At 46.5% G+C, this 9129-nt stretch overlaps 1 long non-coding RNA gene across 1 annotated transcript; it reads left to right on the top strand.

Moving 5' to 3' along the window:
• Positions 1-1189: 1189 nt before the first annotated feature.
• LOC113487600 lies at positions 1190-8751 on the top strand. The gene is made up of 3 exons (XR_003399820.1): positions 1190-1296; positions 4931-5259; positions 8624-8751. It is a non-coding gene; the product is annotated as an uncharacterized LOC113487600 (long non-coding RNA).
• The last annotated feature ends 378 nt before the right edge of the window (positions 8752-9129 follow it).

Raw genomic sequence — 9129 nt, 5'->3', positions numbered from 1 at the left:
CCACTTCCATCAGCAAAAAAGAAACCTTGAAACTAAAAAGCCAAACTGCAGGTGGACCTTGTTTATTAAGCAAAGGTTTTTTTTGTTTTTTTTTTTCCCAGCAGATTTGAAACTGAGTTGTATTTTATAAATTGCAAATATAAAACATGACTATTTGTCTTGTCCGTGATATTTTCTTAGTAATGAAGAAGCTGTTTCTTGCTTCACTACAGAAGTCAGGAAGTGAAGCCACGTTTTGCCTGGAAGACAAAGGCACACAGCACATTTCAAGGACGGGTAGGGCAGGTGCCCCACAGAAGCGAGGGACCTTTTCGGTGGGGTTTTTTTCCCCTCTGATGCTGAGGTGACACTTAGCAGGAAAATATTTTTCAGTGTTGTAGCAGGAGTTGAGAGAATCGATGCATTACTGCGTTTGGAGATTTAAGACACATGAACAGGCAGCTAAATCTGCACTGGCTCTCATTAAATTAAGTACTCCTGAATTTCTGCTTGCAAGTAACAACCAGCATGGAGATGAAAGCCTGCATTTTGTTATAGGCTCACCAATATCATGTTTTCATGAACCATTTATGAGCAAGCCTTATGAATAATTATTTTACTCTGAGTCTGGACGGTTTTAAGGGCACTGATAGAAATTTAAGATTATTCAGCTTCACGTGGCTACTGAGTTGAACTTAACTGCTTAAAAGCTCTATAGGTTGGCTGAAAATAATCTGAGCTACATTTCCTGTTACAGTAAAAGAAGCATGGACGTAGTCTCCCTGCAGAAATACACAGGCACCTTCGCTGAAAGTGTATCATATACATCTATATACACACACACACAAATGTCTACACAAATTCTGTAGGTGCGTCCCCGTGGTTTTATTTGTGTGCACAGTTATTTTTAAGCGTATTCAAAACTGTAGCAAATGACTAGCTAGAACTGAAACTGTTTTCATTTGCAGTTACGGTGGATGCACACGCTATCACAGCAAGCACGCGAGGCTGTGAGCGGGCAGCCTTCTTAGAAACCACCTCGTGCCGCTTCTGCTGAGGCAAAGAGGTATTGCGCCTTTGAACCTGTGCACCACATCAAGAGTGAAAGGAAAATAAGACGCCGAGGACCTCGGTAAACATGGATTAGCTTGTTTTACTGTAACCACTTAAAAATGGCAAAGGCAGCCTCGAGTTCTGCAGAAGTCAAGTGCTTTGCCCGATTTCTATAATAAGGCCTCACGCACTGCCTGCTTCCCACATGGTGTGTCGCGAGTCAAACAGGACTCGGAGTAGGTGGGGCCTTCACCAGACAGCTCGGTAAGACTTCAAAAGTTTCAGTTCCTGAACAGGTTTTGTAACAACACCACCCCGAAGCAAGAGAGATTACAAGACGGTTTGGTCCTGTTGAGTCACCAGCCAGGGAGGCTTCAACTAAAGCTCCCGGAGCTGCTCATCCCGGTGTGTGCCGCTGCGCTGGCAGCAGAGGCAGAGAAAGCAAAAGCACTTCGGGCTGGATGAGCCGGCAGAAAGACGTGTGCTTAGATATGGCTGCATCCCACTAGCAGAGTCCAATGTCATCCTTAAAACCACTTCCTCCTGCTCGTCAGCAGCATCCTGTGTGATTTCCTGCGTTGTTTTGTAAGAGCAGTCCAAATGAAAGGATTCCTCATTTATAGAAAGCTGTTTTCTGTCTTTAGCAGCTTTTCTTATAAATCTACTTCCAAAACACCTCTTTAAAGCAGTTTTCTAACAGGCCCACCACCACCCCCCCTGGCATTCAGAATATTTCTACAGTCAAAACCCTTTTCATGGCTTTTTTTCAGTTGTTTGTTTGTTTGTTTTTTTTAAATACAGCTATTGTTAACATAGAACCCCCAAAATTCACTCTTGTCTGTTACAAAATATATTTTCCGAGATACAGCTCAGCAAAGTTTTTATTGCATTCGTAAGAGCTAATTTTTCACTGAAATCACCTACTGATCTTAATAACTACAAACATCTTAGGCTTCATTTCAAAAAGAAATTAATTTCCTTTCCATCCTCATCCAAAATCCACTGTGAAGAGCAAATGTATTCCGAGTAATTTGCATGCACCATGCACCGTTCCTACTATTGTTAGGATATCACTCCCTCCCACAGGCACGTAAAGCTGCTTACTCAATGCTTAAGGCCAAACTCTAATACTACTTTGATGGATCCTAAATTGAGGTAAGTTGGCATCTTCTGGCAGCTCCTGAAACTGAGCTTTGGCAGAAATTTAACCTCCTTTACACTCAATTAGATTCTTTTAGTCTCACTTAAACTGCCACCCACCTTCCATTGTGTGTTATAAACCCTTCAAACACCCTAAAATTTCTTCTTTTATATTAATATGTAGATTAAATCAATTTGCCTTCCTGCTAGTCATGTTCATCGGGGTACAAATCAATCTAAGGAGAACCCAGCTGAGGCAAAGGCAGACTGCTTATACTCCACCATATCCCTCTGCTCCCAACATGTTATTCTCTGTGTCTTGGTGGCCTGTCTACTTAGAGTCAAACCAATTTACTCAAGCTCTTTTGTCATTAAGAACATTGTCAATGAAATAAACCCCGAGGATCTGTGTAGCACAGACAAAGTCGAAGGCTTGCTGGCGCTGTGGGGACCAAACGTCTTTGTTCCTCCTGACCAACAGCATTTCCTGTGATAAGAATAGTTTCTGGTTACCACAGGCTGGCATATATTTATGCACAAATTCCAGTTTCTGAGAACTAAATGAGTATGCCTCGGGCTGCCCTTCGTGTGAAACTTGACAGGTTTGGTTCACACGGCTTGGTGTGAAAAACCAACCTGGGCTCCCATCGTCCGTCCATGGGTTTGTACTGATTGTCCCCAGGTCCTTCCGCTCCAGCAGGCACCTCGCCGCGTTTCAGCCGTAATATCTGCGTTTAATCCATCTTTAGGATAATTTTCACCTGCAGCCATTAGCCGCCTTGTGTTAATCTGCACCCAGCTAGGGCTGAAATCAGGATTTAGACTTCAGGTTTTATTCTACAATGCCGGTATGACTCCAAGGAACCCATTCTGGTCGCAACAAGCTAAATCCAACAGCGGTTTCTATTTTACACAGACTGTTTTCAGAAGCTGTTGGCTTAACCCCGCCTGTCTTCTCTGTCGTGAGGACATCCTAAGCGTGAGACATCTGTGTCTGTGTGCCAGCCCTTTATTCGGGAGCTGGGGTTTCTCAACATTGGGACTGTGGTCAGTGCTCCCTGGCTGCCGCGCGTGCTACAGGTACACAGCAATAGCAGCAAGTGATGAGCCAGAACTCTCTGAGTCCCGGTTTTCATATGGGTGCTGATGTTTGCAGTTGTTAGTCAGCTAATTACCCTTTGTGGCCTCAGTCAAATGAGGATTGTGCTACTTGGGATCTTCCCAGGCCTCTTAGAAGGATCAGTTGGTTAATGTATGTGGGAGGTTAAAATAGATGTGGTGCTTCCTGAACAACAGATGTGTCTCGATCGCCTGAGTATTTGACATCCGTTGGCTTGTACCTTCTCCACTGCTTTCAGCAAGAAATATCAGCAGGCACAAGGCAGTATCTTTGCAATTTTTATACTTGGCAAGGTCGTGGCAGCCTTTTGTGGCTTTGACTCACTCCCTCAGCTCACGCTGCAGCTGGGACAGCCACCAGTGACCTCGGCGTCTGGACTGAGGTGCTCTGCCTGGCCCCACTTCCCTGCCGATGGGAACTGTGGAGCTGCACTGACTTAGGCTGGCCAGTGCCGGGCGCCTAGGTCCTGCCTTTGATTTGGGTCTGGTTTAGGTCACAGACTGCCTTGGAATTGAGGAGGGCTGTGAATCTCAAGATGTACCTGGCAAGGTGACATGGCCTGAGCTACTAAATCAAAACACAAGCCATGGCAGACTTTCCCTGTGGTCTCTGAACATTTACAATCTTCCTCGTTTACTGCGCAGGTGAAATTATTCCCTGTTAAACTGTGTTTCTGCTGCAGGTATTCTGCTTCCGTGCAGAGACGGCGTTTCTCAGAACTTGACAACATCGTTCTTTAATCAACTGAATTGGACTTTGAATCTCATGAAGTGGCAGGAACTAAGTACACTGTGTCTGTAATGCCCCATCTGTCTTCTGTGAAGCTGCACAGAGTGCAGCCAGAGGACCTTTGGGCTCATCTAAAAACATTACACTCCAAACGAAACCTGAACTAAAAATAGTAATTACTGGAAAACAAAGGGGACAACCTGACCCCACAGTTGGCAGTCTCAGTGCAACAGCAGCGATATGTAATTGTCTGCGTATTTCTGAGCTACACTTGAGAACAGCTTCCAGGAGCTTCCAAGTAGAGATTCACACACAACTCTGGCAGATGGTTTCTCCTTGCAGGAGAGAGGGCTCCTTGGGCTGTCCAGGCCCTGTCCCAAATACAGATGAGGCTGTTTGGCATAGTGCAGCTCAGCTACCTGCAAAACCTCTCAAGTGGGCCAGATCTGACTCTGTTACCTGACAGCAGAGAATTTGAACCAAAGAGTGAAGCTCTTGGTGAAATAGGACTGGGTCATTGGGGAAGTGATGGAGCGTGTGGTGGCAGAAATCCCAGCGTAGGTCAGGGTGGGTGGTGCCCAGATGCCCTGCCACCAAGGTGGAGAAAACAGGCACAAGTGTGAGAGATGATAAAGATCTGAGTTTGCTGAAGCTAAAGGACAGGTCAGCATCGAAGCCGCAAGCAAGTTGCATGTCTTCTGAGCCTGAATACTTTTATTCACTGGCCATGCTAAAGAAACTATTGGTACTGCAAATTAGTACTAATGTTACTGAGATCTCTTCTAGCCACTCCTTGGGCCAGATGACCTGTCTATTTTTTCGTTGCAAGTATACCAAGTAACTCCAGAAACCTCTGTCCTCACACACAAATATAATTGTCCTGTCATCTTCCTCTTTTCCCCCCTTTAGGTTGCTTTGCAGTTCACAGCTAAAGGAAAGATGACTTCAAGACAGAGATTCACACACACACAGAGGACTGTTCCCAAACCAAAAGCATCCCTGCGTTTAACACAGCCCAGGAGAGGGCAAGGTTTCTGGTATTTGCTGAGTCCACTGCTGAGAAAATGAACTCCATGCTGGCCTCCCACATCTTCATGATGGATAACAGTTACTTGAAAGAAGCCGAGCCCAGCATAGACAAAGAGCAGAAAGAAAGAGCCCGTGGTCCTCGGGCTGCTCAGAGCAGCAGAAGCCCACAGTCACCTCGACGCTGGAGACTCTGCTATCAGGAGCTGGGGGTAAGTTAATTACCAGAGGATCTCTCAGCGGGTAGCAGCGAGGGGCAGGGCTAATGAACGCAGTGTATCAGTCAGACCCGTTCAGCCTATCCTGAAATGTCACTTTTCAGCTGATCTCTGTATGATTAGAACCAGGAACAGCAGAAATAAAAAGTACATTTGTTTTTTTCTCTGCGTGTTCAAGTTTCTCCACGGCTTTTCATGGGAGGGCACCCTCTAATCTGTGCTGTGAAATGGCATTAAACTGGGGGAAAGCATCTTTCAACAATTACCGTGGACGTTTTTGCATGCGGCAAAATCCTCTCGCCTTACATTAGAGAAGACGTGAAGTTTGAAAGTTTGACCCACAATTCTATGGTCCTTTATACCAGGTTTGAGCACTACTGGATCATTTAGCAGGACAAATTCAATCCAGATCATGCCTGGGCACACAATTATGTTTCTGTTGAATTAGGCAGAGTACATAATACAGCGTTTGTGCTGGCTTGATGCCGGCAGCAGGAAGAAAGACAATATCTAATCTGGCATAAAGCCTACCAATACAGACTAAATGTCATAACTTTCTGAACAATTTTGAATGGGATCAGGGCGTTGGGTTGAGCTGTCTAGTATTTTCTATCCCGGAGCACTAGATTCAGATTTCCTCTATCATCCACCTACGACCATTTTTGCAGTATTTAAAGTGTCTGGTTTCTCCATACAATTTTCTCTCATTATGCCCCCTCACAGGAGCCCCTTGTCCCATTTGAGGTTCTTGTTGTAGTCCATGATAGTGCTGTACTCTACACGTCATCGGGATTTCTCTCACTACAGCCTTTCACTGTTGCCCCCAAGGTCCTGCGGAGTTGCATGTGCATGCAATTGTGGGTAAATTTTGTAACACAAATATCACAGTTGGTTTTTTTGACTGGAGCAATGGATGCACGCTGGCTCTCACCTGCTCACGCAGTTACCATCAGTAACCATGGGAGCTGGCAGCGCCGATCTCTCGGTCCATCTTTCTAATGGGCATTAGTGGCATCTGATTTCTGAAGGGATCAGCGCGGCTGCCTGCCTCCCTAATCCAGAGCTCGTGTTGGAAAAGACTACACTCGCTCTCACTCAGGGGAAGGTGCTGTTTTCTAAGAAAACCGACTGAGTGCCAGGCTGTCATTCACTGAGGAACTTAGAAGAATCTCCCCTCTGAGCTTTTTTTACCTGCTGACACTTCTCATCCAGTCAGTTTTACCAAAGTAATCCTTCTAATTCACAGCTACAGGCTGGAGTTTCTCTGTGTAGTCTTTGGGAGAAACCCATTCGGGAAAAGTTGCTTATTTTAGAACCCACAGCTCAAGGAAGATATTTTTCCCTAATCCTAAACTAAATGATATCATACTTGGCTAGTGCTGTAACCATGGTACTGAAGTTATTTATGACTCTGAAATTAATGCTATAGTTAGCAACACTGGAACAGGGTTTCTTCTATGCTACTGTCCAACTGCCTCCCTCCTCCAGCCCCAGGCTACACTGGAAAGCAAGACAGAATGTCTCCAGAGGGTCTTTAATTTGCAGTAAACAATGTCAGCCTTTGCTGATTTCCAAAACTTGGCAACACACAAGTGGATGTGCACAAAGATGCGTCTTCTAAGCAAAACAAAGCGCTTTGGCGATGTTTTTATTGATCTTATTTTGTTAGGAGATTTATTTGTTTTTGTTTATTTTAGTTCTTAAAGTAAATGTTAATTTCCGTGAAAGGACCTGGAACTGCATTGTGCGGAGCCAGGGCTGGCAGGAGGAGGGAGAGCTCGGTTGTACACTTACTCATCAGCTCTAGCATCGGGGAATCACCGCGAGGGCAAAGAGGGGGAGTCAGCTTTTATGCCTGGGACACTGCAAAAGTCACCTCATCAAAATGGATAGCCTGTGTATACAAGATATCTGGGGAATGAACCAACATTATTCCAGTCTGATCCCTCTGTGAAAATCCCAGAGAAGCTTGGGAAGAATCGAGCAGAGTAGAAAACAGAAGATACATAGAAAACCACACAACACTGAATCCCTCCTGGTCAAAGATCAGGCAGCTCGCTGCCTTCCACGGGGCAGATCATGGAGAGCAAAGCTCACGGCCACATCCTGAGGCTCAGACGGTGGCCGAGGGACCCCGGCACCTCTCAGCTCTTCTGGGGGTCTTGTGCCAGCAGCAGTGGCTTCTGCGTGCCTTCCACAGCACATCACCCCGCGAGCCAGGGAGTGAAGAGAACCATAAAACAAGACTTCAGTAAAAGCACTGCAAATAGAAAAATAAAGTGCAAAAAGAAGAAAGTGGAGGAGAAATATTACCAAATCCCAGAATCATCTGGGTTGGAAAAGCCCCTGAAGCTCCTCCAGCCCAACCATGACCCTCCCCCTGACTGTTCCCAGCTCCCCCAGATCCCTCAGCGCTGGCTCAGCCCGACTCTTCAACCCCCCCAGGGATCCCGGGGACTCCCCCCTGCCCTGGGCAGCCCATTCCAACGCCCAACAGCCCCTTCTGCACAGAAATCCTTCCTCAGAGCCAGCCTGACCCTGCCCTGGGCAGCTTGAAGCCATTCCCTCGGGGCCTGGCGCTGGGGCCTTGGCTCCAGAGACTCACCCCCCCTCTCTGCCCCCTCCTGGCAGGGAGTTGCCGAGGGCCAGGAAGTCTCCCCTCAGCCTCCTCTTCTTTAAAGACTTCTCTAGAAAGAAGAGACAGAGCCAAGAAGCGTGAGGAAGTGATGGGATACCGCACTGGGATGCAGGGTACAAGGGCAGCCCACCTGCTGCTCCACGACCAAGGGCAGTTTGAGGGAATTTAGGCAGCTCGTGTCACAAAATAGGCAAGCCTGTCTCCATCCTCAGTGCCTGCAGACTGGCAGATCCAGCACAGCATTTCTGGTCGTTCGTACCACTACCATGCTTCCATTTGCTATAACAGTCTGACTGCATGTCAGTTCTGCTGCCTGAATGAGCCTTTTTATGCTGCCTTTGAACACCAGTTTACCCAGCAGCCTAATTCTGCTCACCCCAAGAATAGCGAGGAGCCAAACCATTACCCCCTGGTTTAGGGCTTTTCAGATACTCCGGCCTTGGGGCTTTACAACTCAAGTTGATGGAAGAAAGCCTCAATGCCTTCACTAAGAGGTAGATAAGGCATTCTGGGAAAATTTATTGGGGGAAAATGCAGCATTTATTTGGGGTTTCAGTTTTATTTTGGTTTACAGTCTAAACTTCTAATTCCCAGAGCCACAATTCTCCCATTGCCTTCACGGGATTTATATTGGAGTCACTTGACCGCGTTTTGCTATGTCTAACATGATTGCCTTCTTTATTTTTTGCTTTTTTTATTTCTTTCTCCTTTTGACCACAGGCGAAGGAAATAAATCATCTGGTACCCTGCCAGCAAACTGCCACAGGCGCTTTGAGACTGGAGGCGTTTCTCCTGCCCCGAAAGAGCATTAAAAAAAAACCCTGGCTGATAACTTGGACGGGGTTCAGGTATGTTTGTGCACATACCAGCAGTTAAAGTGATTTCTTCTACTATCTTATCTGTCCATTTCTGGTTTTAAAGGGGAGGATGTCTGGCAGGCAAGTTACTCTTGGAATGCACTCAGTAAACCACGGGCGAGAGAAGTGAAGAGCATAAATAGAAATAACCATAGGTGCAGCAGCTGGGAGCCTGACTGCTGGCTACTATTCCTAGCCTTACCCATGACTCATTTGGTGACCTTAGAAAGCCACTTCACCTCTCCATGCCCCAGCTTTCTCACAGGCAAAACTCCCCCATTTCACAGGTCACCCCAGGTGGAGGGACCCCGGGTCTCCCAGCTGGGTGTCTCTGGAGGAAAAGCTTCATCCTACTCCCTCCGCCAGCCC

Source organism: Athene cunicularia (assembly GCF_003259725.1).
Source record: "Athene cunicularia isolate RWA chromosome 20 unlocalized genomic scaffold, athCun1 chr20_part1, whole genome shotgun sequence".
Taxonomy (NCBI): Eukaryota; Metazoa; Chordata; class Aves; order Strigiformes; family Strigidae; genus Athene; species Athene cunicularia.
This window is presented reverse-complemented; position numbering and strand designations above follow the sequence as displayed.